The sequence below is a fragment of the Aptenodytes patagonicus genome, chromosome 5 (assembly GCF_965638725.1).
Source record: "Aptenodytes patagonicus chromosome 5, bAptPat1.pri.cur, whole genome shotgun sequence".
In the NCBI taxonomy this organism is placed as follows: domain Eukaryota; kingdom Metazoa; phylum Chordata; class Aves; order Sphenisciformes; family Spheniscidae; genus Aptenodytes; species Aptenodytes patagonicus.
In genome coordinates this window covers 61,021,172-61,044,349 of record NC_134953.1, presented here as the reverse complement: position 1 = coordinate 61,044,349, position 23,178 = coordinate 61,021,172, and the positions used below count along the sequence as shown (strand labels likewise).

General features: G+C 39.6%; 1 protein-coding gene across 8 annotated transcripts in view; it reads left to right on the top strand.

The window, feature by feature from the left end:
- The window catches only part of FGGY (FGGY carbohydrate kinase domain containing), a 145,805-nt gene that overhangs the window by 74,975 nt on the left and 47,652 nt on the right, over positions 1–23,178 (top strand). The gene's annotated exons all lie outside the window — the stretch shown is intronic.

Genomic DNA, 23,178 nt, shown 5'->3' with positions numbered 1-23,178 from the left:
AGCCTGTCACTAATGTGTTACAGAATAGTGTCTTTGGAGAAGGAGTGCATGTCTTCAGTCACAGCTCTTCTCCCCCACCTCTTCACTTAATCAATATAAATCCTTCTACCTCTGAAAGTTGCCATGATGTACAGAATTATGATACGTATCATGACTAAAAAGAGAGAAAAACCCCAATAAGCAATTTTCACTTTGCTAATTTTTCTCAGTGAATTAATACAAAAGCTTTTTCTGAGATTGCAATTAAAATTTAGTGTCTGCTTTTGAAATTTATACCTTTTTAAAATGTATGAGTCTGAAAGCATTCCATTTAGATAAGTACCCTTTTCCGCCACATTTTTTATTTAAAACTCATTTCGGTCTTAAATTTAGGCTGATTATAACTTGGATTTTTCCAAAACGAGCAAATGGCAATGGGAGTGCTAGAGGTGTTAAAGAGGACTAACATGCTTCATGGAGAGCGCTCCAGTAGACAAAAAGGAAGGAAGCTGACAATAAAACGTCAGGCTTAACAGTAAGTTAAGTTGTCTTCGTGGTAACAGCATGAATACGTGGTGATCTTGAGCATGAATAAATGGTGATCTTGTCACATGGATTGTAGTTCAGCAAAGCATTTAAGCACATGATTGAATTTAAAGATGTGAATAATCCCAGTATTGTGAAACAGAGCATTTAACAAAAGCTTACATCCTGTAGACCAATTGGAATATATTTGGATTCCGTCCTAAACAAAAGTTTCAAACCTCAAACTCCACCACTCTTAGCTTACTCTGTCTCTGAAAAATTACATTGGTATCTCTTTGTCTATCACAGGGCAGGTAGGGCACCCTGCAAATACCGGCTCTGGGGGAGGAAGTCACCCTTCAAGCCTGCCACTTCTTTTATTATTTCCGTTTTTTTGATGGAGGTGTTAGCCCTTTCAGAAGAAGCTGTTTGTGTGAACTCTTCCTAACCTGTTTCATTTAGCTGAGTTAGTTTAAATTGTTAAAATGACTTGGGTTAGTAGAGACATAATACTGGACCGAAATGAGCTGAGGAGCTTGCAGACAGTTTCCCCAAAAGTTCTAAGGGCAATGTTGAGCAGCTGGAAATGGGCCAGCTGGCTCTAACTTATTCTTTTAGTATAACTAGCCCTGGAGGAGGATATGTGTGTGGTTATTTATTAATTTTTAATATATGTATATTGGTAAGTTTTAACATAGACCCAGTTCACAACTATAGATTGTTTTGCTTCCCAAACTAGAGCATGGCATATCAGTATAAACATTTTCACGGCACTTTTTGTGTGCATACTCCATGACCATGAGAGATGTGGCGCCATTAAATACGCTAATGTAACAGAAGTGACATGATAAAGTCCATGTTGATGTTAATCAATGTTCTGTTCTGTCATTAAAGCAACCCCAAAGTCGTATACAGACTGCACACCGTAGACAAGGTGGAACCTTTTAAGGCTCTTAATCACTTGAATGCAAACTCGGGAATAGATGCTTGTGCAGTTTTTGGCTAGATTTAAGTAGATTTTTATTTAAATGTAACTACTCAGCATTTTATAATCATTTCCTTAACTGCCTTCCTTCACTCATCTGCTCAGAGGTATAACAATCTCTAGCCAGCAGACAATAAGCAAATTCTAAACTTCTCTGGATTTAATCTGTTAAAGGACTTAGGTTTACTGTTCTTTTATCTATTACCTGCATAGTCTGCATGAAGTGAATGTAGAGCACACAGAGCAGTTGTATTTGTGTTTTAATGAGACCTGTATGCAGCTGCATTTGGCTGAAATTAGCTGTTCCTTTTTTTAATTAGGGCTATAAAATGAAAGTATATTATACTTGTGTTTTGATAGAAATATATATTTTCTGTCTCCGTGTGCACCAAGGGACCCTCAGGGCTACAGAGATTAATCATCGAGTTTAATTTAATGCAGTGGGAGAGAGACCTGTGTGGTCAGGCGGGCATTAAAAAGTGCCTTTGATCTGCCTCAGGTGCACTGAGCCCCAGTGAGCCAGCAACAATAATACCTTTGTGAGATGATCAGAGACGAGAGAGGGAGAAAATGGCCTGTGTGGAAACTCAAGGCCGTCCTTTGTTGTGGTTCTGGCAAACGAAAGAGCCAACTGTCAGGAGAAATTCAGAAAACAGAAAGCAGGGTGAAAGTACGGTTGGATTTCTTTCAAGGGATTGTAACAGGAAACTGTTCAAACTAATCTGCTATGCTTTTCTTCCCCCCCCCCCCCCTTCCTCCTTTTTTGGTGAGGGCAGGGGTACTACTGTTGGTGTATGTGTGTTGGTACAGTATTTCCATTCTCTAGACCAAATACTCCATGAGTCACCGAAGCAGGTATTGCTTGAACACAGCATTTACTTTAAACTTTAAGAGAAACTACTCCATGACCCAGTTTTCATTACCTCAAGGACTGTAGAGATCTTGAACAAAAGACTTTGCTAATCATGCCTTTGATATTTTAGAAAGTACAAATGTGGAACCTAATTTTACTCATGGCTATAATAGTTTAATTTGTGGTAGAACTACCATTTTTAAGTGAGGATACGCTTTTGGAATTAGCCACTGACAGTTCGGGGTAATCAGACACATACAAAGCATTTTGTGTTTGTGTTGAGATACTTGAATAGCCCATGAAAGAAGCAAAAAGCATGTTGTAATTAGGTTACTGATCCAAGTCCAGGTCTGAGTTGGTAGTTGCTGAAAGTCACTGCCACCTCAGGGCTCATCCATTATCCATGAGGTAAAAGAAAAGACAAGACGGTTTTCTGAATATTTTTGGACAGTTATTCATTTTACATGATTCTCTGCTGCCTCCTTTGCCCTAGCAAAAGTCATCAGCAGAATTTGCATTTGGAATGGCAAATAAGCTGTCCTTTTACTTGTGAAGGATTGTCCCTTAGTTTAGGGCTGGGATTCGTTTGCTGTAGCTTTGATCTGTCTGTGCAGCATAGGTATTCCTTTCAAGTGACAGATACTCAGCAGCTGACTTTTCTGAGTAGGCTGCTGCATGTCATCATGCTTTGTAGACAGGGTCTGTAAGCTCCAGCACCCACATTTAGTTTTGGAACTTTTAGGAGACTTTCCTTGTGTAGCCATGGCGACTACACAAATGTGTGAGTAGTTTTTCACAGTAAAATAGCAGCAGGTTTGAGGCCTTGAAATAGGAGCTTGCATGTTATTCCTAACTGGTAGTTTGCATGGGTCTAACAGACATGCCCCAACTTCTGGGAATAAGGTAATTGGTTTCCCTAAAAACCTGTCTTCCTGCCAGTGTCTTACGCGTTTTATGGGATATTTTAAAGGTTTCAAAAATCCTTTGTTTTCTTCTGAAACCTTTATGTGATCAGGGGGATTTCAGGTACAGATATCTGTATTATCTTGTCCCAGTCCTGAACACAAGCATGCTTGCCCTTTTGCAGATGTGTAAAACCACAAAGAATTGAGGTAACTCTCAGGTGCTACTTAGCAAACAGCAAAACAGTGATAGGAACAAGCAGTGTGACAGGGTACTTGTATACAGAAATTTCCTAGTATTCTTGGAGCAAATGCTCCAAGAAGCAGTACTGCTGCTTCTTTCTGGTAGTAAATCTTGCAGTTTCCCATACCTGATATCAGCATAGCACTCTTCTTGTGGGCGCTAAATTCCCATAATAAACTTTGGTTTTCCTCAAACTGTAGGGTTTTTGTCAAAGAGAGTACAGGTTTGAGTAAACCTATGTGGCACCTAACAGACTAGGACCAGACTGGGACTGGTTTTTGGTTGTCAGAGGTTGTGAAGGGAGTATGAAGTAATTTAAAATGGTAAGCAGAAATAAATGATAGTTCTGGAGTGGAAATACTGAGAGTGCTGAGGGTATTGGAGTCACTATGGCATAGTGCCTCTCCCGCAGACTGGGACTTTTATGGAGGACAAGAAGGACATGCATACAGAGCTGCAAGATCCAGAAATATTGAAGCCCATTGTGAGAGAGAGCAGGGATCTTCTTTTGCAACACCCCATCTTCTCTTTTGTTGTCTGCAGTATGGGGTCCTTGCTAATCCTGTATGTGTACAGGATATGTGCTATTTATGCATATTGAATAAAGTAGGAGAGATCCACATAAAGTAGCCCTGTTCCTAAAATGTGTATAAACTCTCATTTCTGCCTATTTTGTGGTGAATTAGGCTCACTTAGAGATCAGTGTTCTGCTTTGCACTTGTCCCAGAACAGTTTTTCCATTATGAAAATATTTGTCATTCTTGCTCTAACACCTTTTTGGATTCACAGCTGAAGGAAGTAGCCAGAGCAGCTTCTAATGGGAACATTGTCTGGCTTGATTTCAGCTTACCGAGACGGGGGGCAGGGGTGTGTGTCCGAATTTGCTGGCATTTTGAGTCCCAAATATACAAGTTTTGTGTTCCTTCCTATCCAGAGTCTCTGATATTTTTTTCTGTCTTCATTTGGTGATGTGGTCTGTGTGCTTCTTCAGTCATTCCTTCTTCTTTATCAGCTCTCTGTACTCAGAACTTCTTTTTTGGGATTGTCAGGGAATCTTTTCAAGTTTAGATGGAGTATCTTCCTTTGCATCTGCTTTTGTTACTACTCTGACTCTTGTCATTGGAAACTGACTCACCTGGCTTGGTATGCAATTCTTTTTTCCCCAGGTGATAATGTGTATGTGGTTTGAAGCTTATAATTTAGTCATTTTTTAAATTGAAGAGGCACAAGTAATTTATCTTCTGTCTTTTCAGATTTACTACATGATCTAAAAAAAAGAACTTGAGCAACTACACGAACAGCAAAATGGGCAGATCATTTTGTTGTCCCAGTGTTTAGTATGGATTATTTCAGGAAGAATATCCCATAGTATCTTTTACCAAGCCTGACTAGTCTTTGCCTGTTTTCTGCTAAAGGAACTTCAGCCCAATTTGCTTATTCTAAATTTGTTCATTTGATTCTCGTGATGACTGGTAAACACAATAGAGCTTCTTTGCTCCACAATATCCGCCCAAGCTGCCAGCTTTGTTCACACAAATAGAGTGTAAAGCACGTTTCCACCCCCAAAGCATGCACAGTACGTGTCCTTTGCAGTACATCCTGGAGTGGAGACTGCAGAGACATGCTGGCTCAAAGTGTTCTCATGGCCTGATCTCTGTAATCTCGGTGGGAGCCAGACCAGCAAGTGGATTCAGTGTATTTTGGCTCTGATACGAGAGTCTCCTCTTCAGAACATGCCACGTTGTTAAAGCAGCAGACTTTTGAGTAATTACCACACAGGGACTCCTCAGCTGCTTGAAATCATCTGTGATGAGGGGAAAACTTGCAGGGACTATATAGGCTGGTACTTGCTTTGCCAGCTATATTTAATCTAGTGGGATGGCACTAAGCAACATGTTTCTGGAGAGTGAGTCGGAGGACTGCGTGCAGCACTTCAGCCTCGCACTCTTCAGTCACTGCTGCACATGCATCCCTGACATGAAACGTGCAGTCTCCGAGGGGACAGGGCCAGAAGCCCAGGGCAATGTGTCTGAGTGCCAACTGGCCGTGACCCAGGGTTTAGCAAAAGCAGCAATTTGTCCTTCTCCTGACCAGGGGAAAGGGGCTGGGTTTGGGAGGGTCAGGCGAGTGGGGAGAAGGGGGAGGAATGCAGTAGGAAAAAAAATAAAAACAAAAGCAAACCTACTGAAGCTAAGGCAGCCTAGACAAGTTTTTGAAATTATCTGTGCGAGCTTTATGAAATTGATAAGTGCCTGCCCTCTTGGTTTTTTAATATTCTTCTCTTCTGTAAGGCCTGTTCTGCACATGAGTCACAGAGCTAGTGTCTTTCAAATGGGAGAAATAAATTAGTATCACAGGAACCTCTCCCTTGCTCTGTTCTCATTCAGTTCAGTTCTGCTGGCTTATGTATTGCATTTGGCAGCAGTCACAGTGCTGACTTCCCAGCTAATGAAGACGTTTTACGTTCAGGGAGGGCTGCATGAAATGAAAACCACATTTACTTCACGGCTGTTGTTACAGGTTGCCCGTCCTTAGTGTACACAGATTTAGCCTTCTGAGGATAAGGTCACAGAGTCTATTTACGTGCCTTTTCAGCCTACGGCCTTAGAAGGGTTATATATCCATAAAATTGCCGCCACCTTCTACTTGTCCCTCAAAGAAGTCCTCCACATCCTTTTTTAATGAGACTGTCTTGTTCCATGTTCTAGCATCCTGGGTTTGAAAAAGAAACAAACAAAACTGTAATATCCCCTTTGCTGGCATTATTTTGACATTGTATGCTTTGTTCGCTTTGTTTTGTTTTTAAAAGGCGAGAAGTAAAATATTTCTGCTAGCAGGGTATATAAAAGATTGTTGCTTTTCTGACCTCCTTATTATATTAATAAAAGCTAGGAAGACTTCAGTAGTGATGGGAGATCATGTGCAGGCAGCCTCCAAAACCCAAAGCACTTACTTGCAGAACTAGTAAACCACAAAGCTTAAGATCTTGAAATGTAAATAGGAAGTTGGAGAGTTTACTTTAGAGCCAGCAGTGGTGAGTCTGTATAATGTTTATTTCTGCTTGCCTCCCAGCCTTTCCTAAAGCTTGGCAGAGATGAAAGGGAGGCTTTCTCAGTAAATGAGTTATTAAAAGTTTTTCTTATGAGCAAGATTCCTTTGTTCCTGGCCTGATGTTAATTCAAAGCTCAGGTATGCCTTGGTGACTGGGAGAATGGGACATTCCTACTTAGTGTATGCCTGTCAGAGACATCCAAGTTTCACGCCCCATCACTTTGCTGGTAATCAACCTGTTCAGGGGAATGTAGCTGAAAGCAATACAATCTCTATTGTATGTAAACCAGATAATGCTTAGTAACATGTCCATAAAACTGTGCAGTCAACTCTCCTTCCCTTTTGTGAACAGATCATTTGAGTTTAAAGACTCAAAGAATAGATGTGGACAGAGCGAATGCTTTGAAAAATATTCTGCTTGGAGGTGATATGAAGGCTGATATTCTAGAGACATCTCACTGACATCAGTGAAAACGCTTGCTTTGAAAATTCCAACAGACATGGTGGTTTCCATACTGCGGTTAACTGTAACCTACCCTGTGTGACACAGAGCAATGTATTATGGTGTCAGATTTGTAATACTAAGCCTTTCTGCAGTGTCTTCTCTTCAGTGGTCTTGGGGATCTTTGCAACAGTGAATGAATGGGGTAAGAGAGTAAGGACTGTTACTCTGGTTTTATTAGGTGGGAGACTGAGACACTTCATAGTTTAGTAGGTTTGTAATTGTTATGTCTTTACTTTTACAAACTGCACCTATGCAGTGCTTTGGGAGTGTATGACATCTGAGTTGGAAATTTTGCCTTGTATATTGCAAGGTTCTTCCGTGTTCTAAAATGAAAGCATTTACACACTACAGACAACAGTGTATTGCACTGTATGATAAACAATGTGTAAACCAGAGATCTGTTTTCTTCCTTCCTTGGATTTTCTATTCTTTTTGATGTGAGCACAATGGATATAAAGGTTTATGTTGGGCTTCCTCCAGGTCTGACTGCTCATAGGGCTCCTCTCGTGTTCCTCACTCCTTCTCCTACATTTTGCCTTAGAAAGGGTGAGCACGAGAAACTGAGCTTCTTATGTTGACACTAGTAAGATTTATCTGCTCTGGCTGCCGGAAATACTGGGCTGCCTAATTTGGGCCTCTCTACTTAAAGCAGTGTGGGATTGAAGGTTACCTGTTAGTAGGTCTAGCTCTAGAAGCTAGTACCTTGCACCTTTATTTCCTAACTATAACAGTTGTATATTTTAATACGGTTTGGGGTTTTTGTTTCTTCTGTTGTAGGAAGGAGATTGTATTCTGGATTCTGTAGCTAGGAAAGTTATAAAATTGTCTTCCTTCGTTGATGTTCAGATAGCATAGCATCACTCCATTGTAGGGGACAGGTTAAAGCAACTTAATTTTGATTCGTTCTTTATGTATCATTATTCTCGTTTTTGTTCATGAAAGTCCATCAGCAGCAGCGGCCCTTCATTGCAACAGAAGATTTTTATCCTTCCTTTTCTATATTCTTCAAAGTGATGATATCAGATTTGACAGGTACAACACCCTGATCAATGCTGCAAACCAACCAATTCTGATTGCTCCTCTCTAGACCCAGAAGAATGTATTAGCCTGAAGCCCACAGTCTTGAGCAAACCTGAGTGTCTTCCTGGAGTGTTCTGTTCTGAAGAGAGCTGGATAAGGGATTTCCCTCAAATCACAAGCATATTTACGTATAATGAATGGCCTTTCCAGATCCCTTGTTTATATTGCTTTTGTGAGTAGGCATGAATTTATTAAACAGCCTGCTTATTCTGTGTGTCTAGATCTCAGGGTGAACAAAAAGGACTCCTTTTTGTGCTCCTTTTCTTACAAGAACTTAACTGAACTGTAAAAGAGTAACTAAAATACAAATGAAATGAGATATGATAAGGGATATCCATGGTCATCAGTTAGGCTGTCTCTGGGCCCTGAAACAATTAAATATAATTTTCAAGGAAATACAGTAATTATATGAAAAACAACTTAGTAGTTTTCTGTCAGTTTTAAAATTTTGGAATTAGCCATATTTGCAATGATTAGTGTGGAATTTGGGGTCAAAATCCCAGATTTTGTTTAGTGTTGCTGGTTTGCTGTATGATTCTGTCAGATTGTTGCCTTTCCTTAGTTTACCCACTTGCAATATGAGCATGAAACTGAAGCTGTGCAGACAGAGATCTTTCTAATGAAATGTGTGATATGTGAGTGCTGGGTACTAAGGACTCCATGGTCCAAAGTGACATGGATGCAGTGATATTTCTAAGTGTCTTTTTACTTTTCTTAACAGCAACAAATCCCCCAGTCAGGCAAACTTCATCAGTATTTGGGCAGTAGGCCTGTTACTGAGGCTTTTTTCCTCCATTTCCAATTTTATTCAGCCTCTCATGAATCAGTAGTTCTTCATCTAAGTTTCCTGTTGCTGCTCCAGCTGTGGGTAGGGGAAGATCTTAGAATGGGCAAGGTTTATTAGGGAGAAAGTAAATCTCTCATAATCATTCTGGAAGCAAAATTAGGAGAAGCATTAGCTGCTGCTTTTCTCCCAGCGTCAGCTGGGAATCACAGTTTATGCTGAGTTCATTGTTTATAACTGTGGGTGAAGGCCTGAGGTCCTCTCTCAGTGTTTACTCTGTCCTTGGGAGTTTGTCTCAGTAAGTAGGGGCTGAATAAACACCAAGTAAGGTTCTCAGGATTTACCCATTTAGTTATTCAAATGTTTAAAAATATGTTTAAAATAGTGTGTGATAGCATATCCCATATAATGTAAATCTGCTTCCTGTAACTCAGGGGTATTGCAGAAGAAGATTTATTTTACCTGTAAGTATGATACTATTGTTGGTAGTGGCCTTCACTAATATAGAAGGAATACTTACCTAATGGTGAAAAAGAAAAATAAATATCTAAAATGAACTGTATTATGCAATAAATAAATAAGAAAGGCCTTAAGGTACATAGGAACGGCATCCAAAGTAAATACACCAGACCTCATTTGATAAGGTTTTGGTTTTCCTTGGTATTTCCCATTGATTGCAGTAAGAACTGCAGGTTTCGAAGAATAATTCTCCCCCATAAGTAATAAGGTTAGGAATAATACCTACATGCAAAAACCCCTTGAGTTTCCTGTTTAAATGCCACATCTGAGACTTCTTCCCCAGCCTTGCCTTGAATTTCTGTCACATCAGCTACTAAGCTCCCAAGTTCTTCAGGATTGTCAACACCCGATACAGTGAGTTGACCAGATTGGGATTATCAAGACTTGGACTACTTAGCATGCATATTAGAGGTAACTGTGAAAATACTTTTTGAGAGAAGACAAGTATCTTGCGATACAATCTCCAGGAAAGGGTATGAGACAGGATAGCTCGTATCTTCCTACAATTGACAATTCTGCCATCAGCTCTTTGGGAAAAGGTCAGTGCTAGAAACCTCTTGTAGAGACCCTCTGTTCCTGTGCTGACCCAGCATGTCATGCTGCTGTCTTCTAGCCACAGTGACAAGGACTGGGCCTGCCTTGGACTACACAAAGAGCTTGGCTGGGAGGCTTGGTGGGGTTTTCTTAAGTATTATTTGGAGGTGGAGTTGTTTTTGTATCTGGTGAGTGAAGTGCAGCATCCATCAGTATTTGTGACACAGCTGTTCCGTGTGCACAGTTCCTAACCTTTCAGGTTGGGATGAGGTCTTGCTAGTCTCGTAAAATAAGATAGTGCTGCAAGTGGTATCTGAGGCGTGCTTCTTTAGGAACAAGAACTGAAGTTGAAGGGCTGTGAGCTAAAGGAGTAATTCTGAAACACTTAAAAAACTCCAGTGTTCTTGTAAAAGAATTACATTGATCTACAAGTCAGCATTATAGTAAATTTCTTTTCTAATGCGCAAATGGAGCTTTCTACTGAGAGATTACTAAGGTTCATGAAAAACATGTTTTGTTTGCAATCTCAGACAGTCACTTTTGAAGACTTGGTCTCTTGTGCTGGTTGGAAGTAAGAACAGAAATTTGCTTGAACCTCAACTCTCTGCAGGCTTGGGAGCACATTCTGGGGAAGAATTATTGTATGTTTACCCTGTTCCTATGTTCTTCCCTAAGGCATCTGTTACTGGCCACTGTTAACAACAGGTTAGCGGGCTATATGGATCTTTGGTTTGACTTTTTGATTTTATTTTTTTAAAACATTGAGAAGAGTTAGTTCATATTGTGTTGAGCTTTCAGGAATTTAATTTACCATAGCAGCAAATTGTAGTGTTATAAAGTGCATATTTAAAATGGCCTGCAGTTGTCTGTGCTGGAAGATTTATAATCTTCACATAAACTGGCATTTTGTGACAGTAAGTATCTATCATTGGAAGAGAAGTAAAAATAAATGGGTGGTATAAATTGTTCTAGCTCATTTGAGGCCCTATATCCCCAGTGAGCTATTGTTATGAGAGGCACAGAAGTAACTGCTGTGAGTCATGGAGCAGCATTGCTTTAGAAGGGTACATAATAGCATTTCAGCAGAGGACACAAGTAGAAGCTATGGTGTAACCAGACAACCTCTCAGTCCATTTATCAAAACACTTGTAGTTCCCATTTCAAGGAAGGCGACACAGTAAATATGAGCAAAAAAAAAGGTTAATCTGTATATCTGTATCCAGACATTTCACTAAATAAAACAATAAAATAAATCAGTGCAGAACTGCTAGTGCTTAACTGCTTAGCAAAAAGCTGCTGAATCCATCAGGAATGTGGGCTTTTTTTTTCTGTTTTGGATCTTGAAAACAATTTAGCAGATTAAAGGTCTTTTTTTGCCAATTTATGTAAGAAACCTTGACCTTTGGGAATATAAAGAAAGGGATGATATGCTACTGTGCGCCTGTTGTATACTTTCCCAAGCTGAAACATAAAATATGCTTAGTGTTAATGGATACTGATAAAAGGCAGAAGTAAATGTATGTGAACATTCACACTTGGAACAGTCAAAATTCATCTAGTTTAAAGGTTTTGTTTCAAAGCTGAGCATTTGGTCAGGGTCCTTGATAAGACAGTTGAAGTTCTTGCATCTCTGATTTAGGCAGATGGAAATGGTGAACACTGAATGAGTCTGGAATGATTACCCATGAATTCATTCTTATTTAACTTCTTCCAGAGCTGAAACTCTCAAGTTGTCCCAGGCTTAGTTCCAAGTTTGCTTCCTGGAATAAACACAGGTTTACAGGGAGGTTAACCTCACACCCAAGGAATAAAAACTTACAGGGGTGCAAATTTTCTGTGGAGGACACCACTATTGTTTTTCTGTGTCTGGGGAGGGCAAACCGAGGGACAGTTCTAGAGGCAGATGCTGTGCTTAGACTTCTCTCTGCTCCCATTGTGATCTCCTGGAGACCTATCTCATATATGACTGAATGACCTAACTGCTAATCTGAAACTACTCTGTAGACCCTCCTGGCCTCACCTTGTACTGATACAGAAGCTGTTTGATCCTCTTGCTCCAGCCCCTCTCTGGGGACGGTTCTCAGTTCTTGGGTCCAGTGTCTCAACCATCTGACAGTTCCTCATAAAACTCTTCTTTCTACAAAGAAAACAGCATCATTCTTCTACAAGGAAAACAAGTACATCTACCCCCCTAACACCTTTTAGTTTGTGATATCTTTTTAGAAGACCATCTGTTGGATCACAAGCAGCCTCCCCAGCCCATTGGTCTCAGGAGTACTATTCTACCATCTTGGTCTTTTTGCTTGTTGCTCAATTCGAAGGGTAGATTTTATTGCTCAGATTTTCTGTTCATTGGTTTCAGTTTTACCTGAACAGTGTTCAGGACTTGCCTCTTTATGACAGGAGTCTCAGGATCCAACTTCCAAGATGGTAGAGCTACCTAACCCCAAGCTGCCATTCTCTTCCATCACATGTGAGGTTAGTGACCCTGATTCATATATATGACTCGGAGTTTTTTAGTGCTTCATGGGTGGATTACCCACATGAATGCAAATATGAGAGTCTGCTGCTCATAGTGGGTCTGTAAAGTCATCACTCAACTGTGAGGAGATGGCTGACAGAAATCTGCCAGCTCTCTGTGGATCTCATAGAAAGTTGAGAAGTTTGTGTCTATTCCAGAACACTGATTTTATTTTTCTCCTCTCTAATTGCTTGTCTCACAAAGTGGCTACAGGTAACATTGTAGCATCATTACTTAATGCTCCTGATACAGATACCATTAAGCCATGCTCCTCTTCTAGCTTGTGCTGTTACTTCCAAACACGCATGTCCTATTACAGCTCCCATCCTTTGCAAACAGCAGGCAAATTTCAGGAAACAGTTGAAACAGGACTTGAAGAACACGTTCAGATGTGGCCCTCTCAGCTTCTGTGGCCACAACGCTCTTGGGTAAAGATAAGATGAGGTGGCTGAGAGATGCATTGCATCTCCTAACACTTCCTTGCACTTGTTTTCCATGGTGTATCATCTGCTTTTAAACAGTAGGTCATGGATCATGTGTTTGTGTTATCTCTAATCCGCCTCACAACTCCTTTATTATGGCATAGAGAGAGATAATGAGAATATAGGTTGTAGGCTCTCTCTTATCCTTTTATCAAAAAGTACATGGAGGGACAGGCTCCATATGTACAGCTAGGAGAAGATTTGTTTGAATGGGAAGGAGCTACAAGGACATTGCTGGTAGCCTTGTGAGAGTTTGATGGCTAAGTATCGTACATTGTTTGGATTTCAGTATCATTTCTGAACTGGAGCACCCACTCTGGTTTTGTTCTGTCGTGAGGAGAAAATTAATCGGGAAGGTTTAATGCAGCCCTAACAACTTGACTTTGTTACAGTTGAGTTTCCTGGCTCTGATGAGGTAGGCAATATATAGTGAAAATGAAATATATACTCATCCTATTTGACAAAATCACGCTTGAAATTTTGTTCTCTCTCTCTGTCTATCTCTGTCTCTCATTTTGCTAATATCTTTTCCGGGCTGAAAAGGAGATTTATAAAAATACATTTTTTGGCAGAGAAGTGATATATTATTAACATTTCACCATTTTTAAATAGATAATAGTAAGGCAAAGAAAATGAAGGACATTTTGCTTCCAATATAATTTTCATTTTTTCCTGTTTTTATATTCTGCTTTTAAATATGGAGTTTTGAGTGCAAAGAGACGAAGTCAAAAGTTTACAGTAGGAGAGGTAGGTACTGTATTTTCCCCTCAGGAAAATGGCAGAATTTCATAATGCGAAAAATACTATTCTTTTTAAAACAAATCTCAGTTGTCTGGCTTTGCTGGTTAATACTTGGAGGCTGATATCATTGCAAGCTTCTTTCATAAGATTAGTATTAAAAGAAAAAAAAAAATTAAAATCCTGTTGTATGATCAAGTAATAAGAGTACAGGCAGATGAAGAAATTAACTGAGTAATCTATAGTCTGTATTTGCACGATGTCAGCAACTCTGCAGTAGCGCTCCTGGTCCTGGTTTCCTGTGGAATGTGCAAGGTCCCTGGGATCTGTCACATGATACACCACAGAAAGATGATGAGTAGAGGTGGTTTTGCCGGGCAACTGACCTCCTAGTTTTGCCCATAATAATTTATTCATGTGGCTGTACCCTAAGACATACTAATACCATACATACCATTGGCTGAAAACTGATGCAGCGTATTGAAAAAAAAGGCATAAAATACCCATAGTCAGCTCAGATGAAGAGGCTGGCCCTGGCCGCTGTCTAAAAACGGGCTGCCTTGTAGAGGGGTCTGTTGCCCTGTTAAGGAGTACAGTGAGTTAGTTAAGCCCCATAGCATCCATTGTCAGAAGGTTTTCTCAGAAATGCAACTTCAAACTGGCTTCTGGTGGCAGACCTCCAGAAAAGCTGCTTATGAAAGTGCAGCCTGTGACCTCTTGCATTCCTTGCTCTTGGCAAGGGCCTGATCTATTGCATTTTAAAAGGTAAAATAAAATATAGCTGAGTAAAACAGGGGGTTTTTTTGCTAAATTTGATTTTGTTGTTGTTGTCAGTTTTAAGCAACATTTTAATTGATGTGTTTAAGTGTTTTAATAACCAGGATCCTCTGGGTGAGGGGGGAAACCCTAAACACTGTCTTATAGTTTCTGCTGGTGGATTATTTTTAAAGCAGTAAATGTTTGAGTATGTGGTCATCCCCTTGAATGAGGAGCATGCCTAGTAAAGTCATGTCCAGTTCTCAGTTTTTGAAGCGTGCCTAAGGAGCTAGTGTGATGTTCTTAAAGACAAAGTGCTGACTGCAGGAACTGTCTTCAAGAACTCTCTTGTTCCCTACTTTTAGAAAATGAAGAACATGAACATGCGGAAGCAAGCAGATTTCCTTCTCTGTATCTAAGTATCTCGTTTGAAGAGGTGTCTCTCACCTGTATGGACATTTGCTACCACTCTTAATTATAGACACTAAAAAACTAGGGCCAACATACTTCCTACGGGTAGGTGCCCAATTCCACATTTGGATACCTAAACAGCTGGCTTCATGTTCTAAGTTTCTAAGCCAGAAATCAATGGGAAATGGGAGTCTTTGGCTTTTTTCATAATCGGAGTATTTATTTAAGTGTCTAAATACAAGTGTTAGCCCAGATCTTCAGACAGTATAAATCAACAGATCTCCATGGAAGCTGATGGTTAATATGCTGGTTTGTACAAGTTGAGGCTTTGGCTCCCAAGGCTGGAAAGCACCGGTCCAGATGAATTTCTCTTTATACACTTAAATATCAAGTACAGGTTGAATAACTAAAAGTATTGTGATTCATCATATTCTTTCATTAAAAATCATAAGATTTAAAAAATTTTCAAATACCTTTCCTTATTTAGCCTTTAATAAAAAAAATCTCACAGTGGAAATGTTTAATAATCTCAGTCCAGTTTTTCTCTAATTAAATTTTGTAAGATATAAAGCCAGGTTGTGCAGTATATAGTCCCATTGCATAACTCACCTGAAATATTTTCAGAGATGAGGCAATCAAGTTGCCCTGCGAGTGTGGTTTCTTTACTGGGCATTAATCACATACCTTGTTTGGTCTGTAGTTTGCAGACCAGTTAATGTTTTATGGAAAATTTAGAAAATTAGAAATAGTTCTGCATGCATGTCATTCACATTTTGCTGCCCCTCTCGTAAGGGTTACTATTTGGAATAATAGCTAACAGTAGTCCCTAAGAATTCGTCTGTGTCTCCTACTTTTAGGTTGTACTGAAAGTTTTGTCTGGAAAATAACTAAAGCAGGGATTGAACTGGAATACTAGCTCCAATTCATCGTCAGAGATTTCAGATCCCAGTCTGCATTTTGATGCATACTATCTGTATGTTTCTAATTCCAGTAATTTTTACTTCAGGGTGTTACTGTGGTTGTGATTGGTTTGCTTTTTGTCATAAAAGTTTGTGATATTACCAAGTGCAGAATAAGCAGCAAAATCAAAAAGTTGTTTATTTTAATATTGTCATACATGTCTTTTGTGGGTCTACTGCACTTGCTGAGCTGCTGGACTGAAATGTGCTGGACCTGTGTTCTTAATGTTATTGTGGTGTGTAAATAAGCAGTATCATTGCCTTCTCCCTCGGCCTCTCAATTACATTTTCTGGGCATGAACTCTCCTCTGAGACCCCTCGGGCCAATTACCTCAGGCCCTGCGAGCTAAATAGGCACATACGCCTCTGCCAGAGCTCCACTCCTGCAGGCAGTCGTCCTTTACACTTACCTCGCATGGTACTAAAGGCAGTGAGGGGACCCGGGTGACATAAAAACATGTCTTTACTACAGCCAACACAAAAGAAACCAGCTTGGGCAAAACAATAATACTGAATACGTGTTTCTGCTTCAACTTGCCCACTACAGGCCACTCTCTGGCCGTAAGTTTACGCTCTGGGCAATGCCCAGAACCCTTTGATTCTCTTCCATGATTTTTTCTGGTTTGGATGATATCTGCCTTTCTCTCTGTCTCTTTCAACCTTGCCTGGCTCCACAGAAATCTTACCTTGCAGCATCTTATACTGCAAAAATATTGCCTGATGTCTTTGAATATTTTTTTTGGTTGCACAACCTCGATAGACATAGTTGGACAATTTTGTTTTGCTTTGATTCATTCTGTTGCCATTCCCATAACCAAATGGGAGTCTCTAAGGTTTAGTAACTTTCCAGGTCTCTGGGTTTGGTAAACCTGTGACATAGCGTTGGCAACTAATGATGGAGCCTATGTTCAGCAAGGCATTTATGAAAATGATTTCATCACATAAGCCAGAATTCTTCAACTGCATGTAAACAGATTACCAAAATCATCTGTGGACAGATGTGTTCAGGCAGAATCCTGAAGTCCCTGTTCTGTATCTATGTTGTTGTCGCTCAAGTAACTTCCATGCTTCCAGTGGGATAAAGTTAGCTCTGTGCAAAAATTTTTGTGGCCTAGTCTTAATATCATTGCAGAGCAACTCTGTCACTGTGGATGGCCCACGGGATGCCAGCCTGTCACATGGAAGAGAGCTATGTGACTTGCCACCACAAGCTATGCAGCTACATAGCAAACCGATGATGGCCAGGGGACATAAGCTTAAAATATAATCAAATAAATTACTGGTGGTATATGACCTATAGGAATTGGAATATTAATAAATTTTAATTTCCTTTGTGTTCTGAAGTACATTTCTTGTGTCCCACGACCTTATTTTCTTAAATATATTTTACATCAGGTTAAAGCTTGAATGCTGTTGCATGTTTAATACGTAATTACTGCTAATAATATTTTAACAAGTTGACTCTACTCACCATAGTCTCAACCTAGAGAATTGCCTCCAGAGTTATGGGGAAGTTTGGTTTTAAACCCATTTAGTTCTTGAGAAATAATGCCAGGATGGCAATTTTAGAGTAGGCATCAGTTCACTGAAAATACAATTGCATGCTCCAACTCCACCCAGTTAATATATATGCCACCAGAAAGTGCTGTTATTAAATCACACATTCAGTAGCTATTAATATGACCTAAGTTTGAACCAGAAACCTAGAAATGAAACATTCTTGGGGTTTCCTTTGAATTCTCTCCTTTTTTTATGAATCTCTTTCATTCTTTGTCAGAGAGTTGTGGTCAAATAGCTATATAAGACCCATCTGTCAGCAGAAGCAAAATTATACAGTTTTCTTAATACAGGATTTTATGCATCAATGTAAAACCCCTGAATTGAATGAATGTCAGTATTCTCAATCCACAGTCAGTCAGAAAGATTGAAAGTTAAAAGTCAGCAGAGAAGTTAATGAAAGTATTTGACTTGTCAGTGATCAAAGTCCAGAACTGTAAAGAGCATTTATTAGTTGGTGACTGATACAGTGCTTTTCCTTGTTTCTTTCCCTACTCTGCATTAATATCTTACATCTTTTTTTCATACCTGCCTTAGCCTAACAAAAGCAGCTGTTATTCTGAATTTCTGGCTATAGAAGCTGATAAGTGAGGTGATTTTCAAACAGGTTTTCTGACCTAGCTTCTCATTAGCAAATGGTTACTCTAAAAAAGTTGTGACAGTAGAATGAAGGCTTAATTTGGCTTTCATGTAAGTGATTGTAAGTTAAGAATAGTTCTACTGAAATTTTATTTTCTTTCTCTATTGCATACCGCAAGTAAACAGAATCTGATAGTGATACTAGAATGCTGCCAGATATCAGAGGCCCAATATTAGGAAGCAGAAATAAAAATGGAAGAAGATGGATATACAGCAGTATACCCTGTTAATATAAAGATTTACTTTTCAGGTAATAGCCAAATTCTCCAACAGTGTTATTATAAGGAATTTGTGTAAGCCTCCACCAGCAACAGATGGTGTCAACTAAGGAAGAAAATTCTGCTGAAACTCATGCTTCCATAAAACTGCTCTCACCAGTGTGGCCTGTTTTATTTTATCTTGTCTCTGATTACCGTAACATTTACATAAAACTGAGGAGGAAACACAAGCATGTGCCTGATGATTATGGCTAGTCTAGCAAAACAAAGCTAAGTAAAATAAATCTCACATTGCGACTTGCTCATTTTATGGGATGGCTGTATGCCTAGGTGATTCTCATCTGTGAAGTTCTGTGTTCTGTTCTGCTCTTTGTACTAAATGACAGTCCTGAAAGCTGAACTTAGTTTAGATTAAGGGCACTGACTCCTTTGATTCACTTACATGAGCCTATAAGCGGTAAGTAGTGCTTTTTTCCACATAGTCGTCTACAATAGAGGTGGATTTTTTTGCCTGTTTTTGTTTTAGAGGGAGAGGCAAGTGGGAATGGCTAAACTAAGTTAAATACATTACAGAGCTCATATTAGTGCCATTTAAGCAGGTCCTTTCATACTTTAGCCTAGTTCTATATAGCATTATATATTTTAAAGACATTTTTCATTTCTGTGGGCTGCCAGATGTGCTGCTGATACCTTCTGATCTTAGATAGTTTGACATTGATTTTCTTAGCACACGCCAGGGTTGAAATCTGGTCTGTAACTCATCCAAATGATCTATTCATAACAAAAAGTGCCTTCTGGCAGTTGCACCACAGCTGAATATTGTTAAACTGAATTCATCATTTCATTTGTTTCTGATTGCTCTATAATGTTTACATATCTTACATATTAGTATGATCTTTTATGAAGCACACACTGAGGTTAAATCCTCCCAGATAGAACTTTTTTCTCCTTTTTCTCCCTTTCAGAAGGTGTTGAATTCTTTTTTTCCGTTCAAATGAGCAGGAATCTTGGAACTGCTTAATGCTCATCTCATCTGAAATGATGGGCTGAGCAAGTAGGAATGTGTGTGTTGGAGAGACATGGAAAGGTGACATTTTCCTACACAAAAGAATTCTTCCCCGTCCATAGATAGAACAACTGTGAGGTGGAATTGCTTGTCTGAGTATACTACTTCCGTAAGTAAGCATCATCACAGATGAGGGCAATAGTCTCCGTGTGAATATGTTCAACTGACATTTATAGATGCTGCTTATGACTTAAAGTGTGAATAGGTTCAGATTCTTTTCATCTCCCGTCTTCAAATTCCTGCTGCAGTAATTGTTGTGCAGAGGTCATTCTAACGTCTAGCAGCGGATATCCTCTCTGTGTTTCAGTTTCACTATATGTAAAAAATAATAAACGTTAATATGCCTCACAATAGGAGTGTGTCACAGGATGAATTTAAGTTAAATAGAAGGCAGAAAATGTGAGGCTCCCTTTGAATACATATTTTAACTTTCAGAGAAGGATGACATCTCTTATTTGCTTTAAAAATAAAAATCAGTTGCCCATAAATCTAAAACAGATGTTGTTTTTCTACTAAAAAGATTAAGGATTTTCTTAAGCTCATTAAAGGAAAAAAAAATAATGACACCACATTGATCCTCCTATATCATCATAAGAATGTCTGAAGGCAATAGAAAGCTATGAAAAGGACGTGGTATTAGTGTAACAAAAATAGCTCTGAGTCTGGCAAATTGTGCTTATCTTCTGGGTTCTATGGCAAACTTTGCCCTATTTCTCCAACCTTACGCTTATGTCTAGTCATGTGTTTTAGTGGGATTGGGTGGTATGTATACTCAAACAGAATTTGGACTTTTTATTATGAAAATACAAATGCCAGCTGCTGCATGGCTTGAAAAACTTAAGCATCATCCAAATTAGTTCAAGGAGGGGAAATGGAAACCATTTGCTATTTCTTATGCATATATCTACGGAAGAATGTTCACCCTGTTGCTTCTCAAAGATTCTGTGTCTGTTTGGGGGAGTGTGTTATTTCCCAATTTTCTCACTTTCCATGTGCATCAAAACCCAGAGTCTGCAAAATGTGAATTAAACTCTTCAAGTGGAAGGAGGAAACAGGAAGTCTGATGATGCCATATGTAGTACCAATAAAGCCCAGCATGATATCCAACGTTCTTTATTCCAGTTAAAAATTCCCACAGCAGAAAAAAATGATAACCTAATACCCCACTGGCTATATTCATCAGTGTGGCGATACGCAGCTCCCTCGTTGCTCTGTTTATGTGTTGAAAGTTTGCTGGAATGCGTACAAACGGTACTTCAGTAGTAAGATGATTGGAAAGTCTCAGTGTAATTTGAGAAGAGCCAGCACGGAAATATCCTGTCCTGGCAAATTCCTGTGGTTGTCCAAAATACTAGGCCAGAAGTACCGGCTCCAGGGAGAGTTTGGTCTTTTAATCAATCTAAACCTTTGAGTGTTATCAGACATATGGGACAATTTGGTAAGTTGTGGACTAATGACAGAAGAAAGATATTTTTATCTCTTTTTTAAACTATATTGACCTTCTCGATGTTTAGAACTTCCTGTGTGTTCACAAAGCATCTTTGTGCCTTTAATATCCTTAGACTAATTGGTTTCTTCAGACTACACAGCAGTTGGATTTTAAGCTTGATACATCTAGTGTAGCTAGATTCTTCATTCAGAAGTCACCATAGAGTACAGAATACTGCAAAGTTTGCTGCATCAAAAATATTTCGAGATGAGACTTCAAAACCCAGGCCCCTTCTGCCCTAACTGTTCCTTCCCACCTGTAGAGACACGCCTTGTGTCCACAGCTATAGGATGGGAATGAGATGGGACGCTTGGGTTCTCAGCACGCTTCCATCACTAGTTCAGAGCAGACACTAACTAGGAATTTTGACCTTACGCTGTGTTCTCAGTAAGGTCAGTGATGTGGAATTGGTCTAAAAATCAGGTTATTTTAGGATTTGCTTTCTGTTGCACTTCATTTTGTTATTGAAATTGTAAAAGAAGGCTTGCCCCATAGAGGTGTTGAAAACTCAAAGCTGTATTAATTTGTAGTTTTAAGAGAAAACAAAACAAAACCAAATGTCTCTGCAATGTTTTTGACGTAGCTTCGTCCACTTGGAGTCATAAATGCCTTTTTAAATTCAGTGCAGCTATTCTTGCTCTTTAATGGGTTTAGCCAGCCAAAATCTTACGCAGACACACAGGCACATGTGCACGCATACATCTTTTGCAAAAGTAAGTCAGCGCATTAGAGCTGAGAGCAGAGAACTGAGCAAGATTCTCGTATTTGTTAGATGCGTACCTAAGAGAAATCAGGATTGCTTAACACTGTAGTGTTGTATTTTGAGAAACCAGTTTTTGTTGTTTTGTTTTCCTACTTAACTTCATGACAAGAATCAGCTGTAATGTAAGTTTATGGCTTGAGCAGACTATTGTTTGTGCAGCAACCTCCCTGCTGGTGTATTTACTAAACATGTGTGATACACAAACGCCAGTAAACTGCATCTTGGAGCATATTCCCTAGTTGCTAGCAAAAACTGTCTTTAAAGTTTGGCCTGTTTAAATATAGGGAGAATGTGCATCCAGTTTAACAGGAACAGGCCTGAATTTTTAATTACTCCTCCTCAAAACTATTTTGACGTGAAGTCCGGGCCTTATTGAAATCAATAGCAAACCTCAAGCATCCTAGAATTTTGCTAATGGAAGAGCAAGTTCCAAATACAAAAAAGCGTTGTCCCATTGACTAAGACCTTTCTTTTTTGCTGTTCCAGCATTGCAAACATACATGCTTATTTTGTTAGGGAATTCTAATTTTTCCTCCTCTTGGAGCACTTCCCACCTTCTAGAGAACAACAGTTGCAGATTTAGACTTCCCATTAACATGGACTAGTGGGAAGTGCATTCATGCATCATGTGATGGTGTAGGACTGCACTGCCATCCTCTTTTCCCAGTGAAATCATGGCTGCATATACCTAGAATGTATATACCTCTGTTGGTCCTGGAAGAGAGAACATGAATCATGATTCAAAGAGAAGACAAGTAGCCTGCCGGGGGAGTGGATGACCTGTCTTCTCCAGCCCTGCTGCAAGAATTATTAATGTGTGCAACCAGTGCAGAATACATAACTAGTCTTTGCAGCAAGTACTAGGACCCAAGTTCCACTGCCCCATTCCCCGCCACGTGCTGTGCCTTACTTGCTAGACTAGATAGCATACCTCCTTACGCTTTCTTTCTCGACTAGAAAGGAAGTCTAGAAAGTCTACCTAGTCTATTGAAAGTGGAACAGCTTTATAAGAGGCAGAAAAATGCCCTCCACCCTTAACAACTGGTAATTTACATCTTCTGAAGCAGAGAAAGGAAATGAACCAGTGTCTCCCACATCCTGAGTGGTCTAACCACTAAAATATTGCATAGGAGCAGGATATCACTGTATATGTGAGTGTTAGATTTGTATGCAAGCGGTAGAATACAGCCCTGTGCAGTTTTTGGATGGTAGTGCTTAGATATCTGCCTTGATGAAAGGGTTCACAGGTGTGAAGGAAGGAGAGGTTTGTGTAAAGCTAAGCGTAAGTAAGGGGCAGAATCTAATGTTTACCCAGGCAAATGTTTCCTGTTGGCTAACACAAGCCCAGGCTTGCAGCTTCTACCCAAGGCACCTAACGCTCCTGACAGCGCTGTGAGAGCACTGGAGCTTGGGGTTCCACTGCAAGCCTTGGGAGTTGATGGCAGATCTCGGGGGACCTTGCTGTCCTCTGTCAGCAGGATTCCCCCTCGATTCTTAACTCTGAAGACGTACAGAATGAGTGGTCTGTAAACACTGGTTCCCAATTACATTGGCTGTATTTTCTGATGATAGTCAAGCAGAGTGTTGTATCCAACTGTTCATTCTAAGTAAGGTGTTT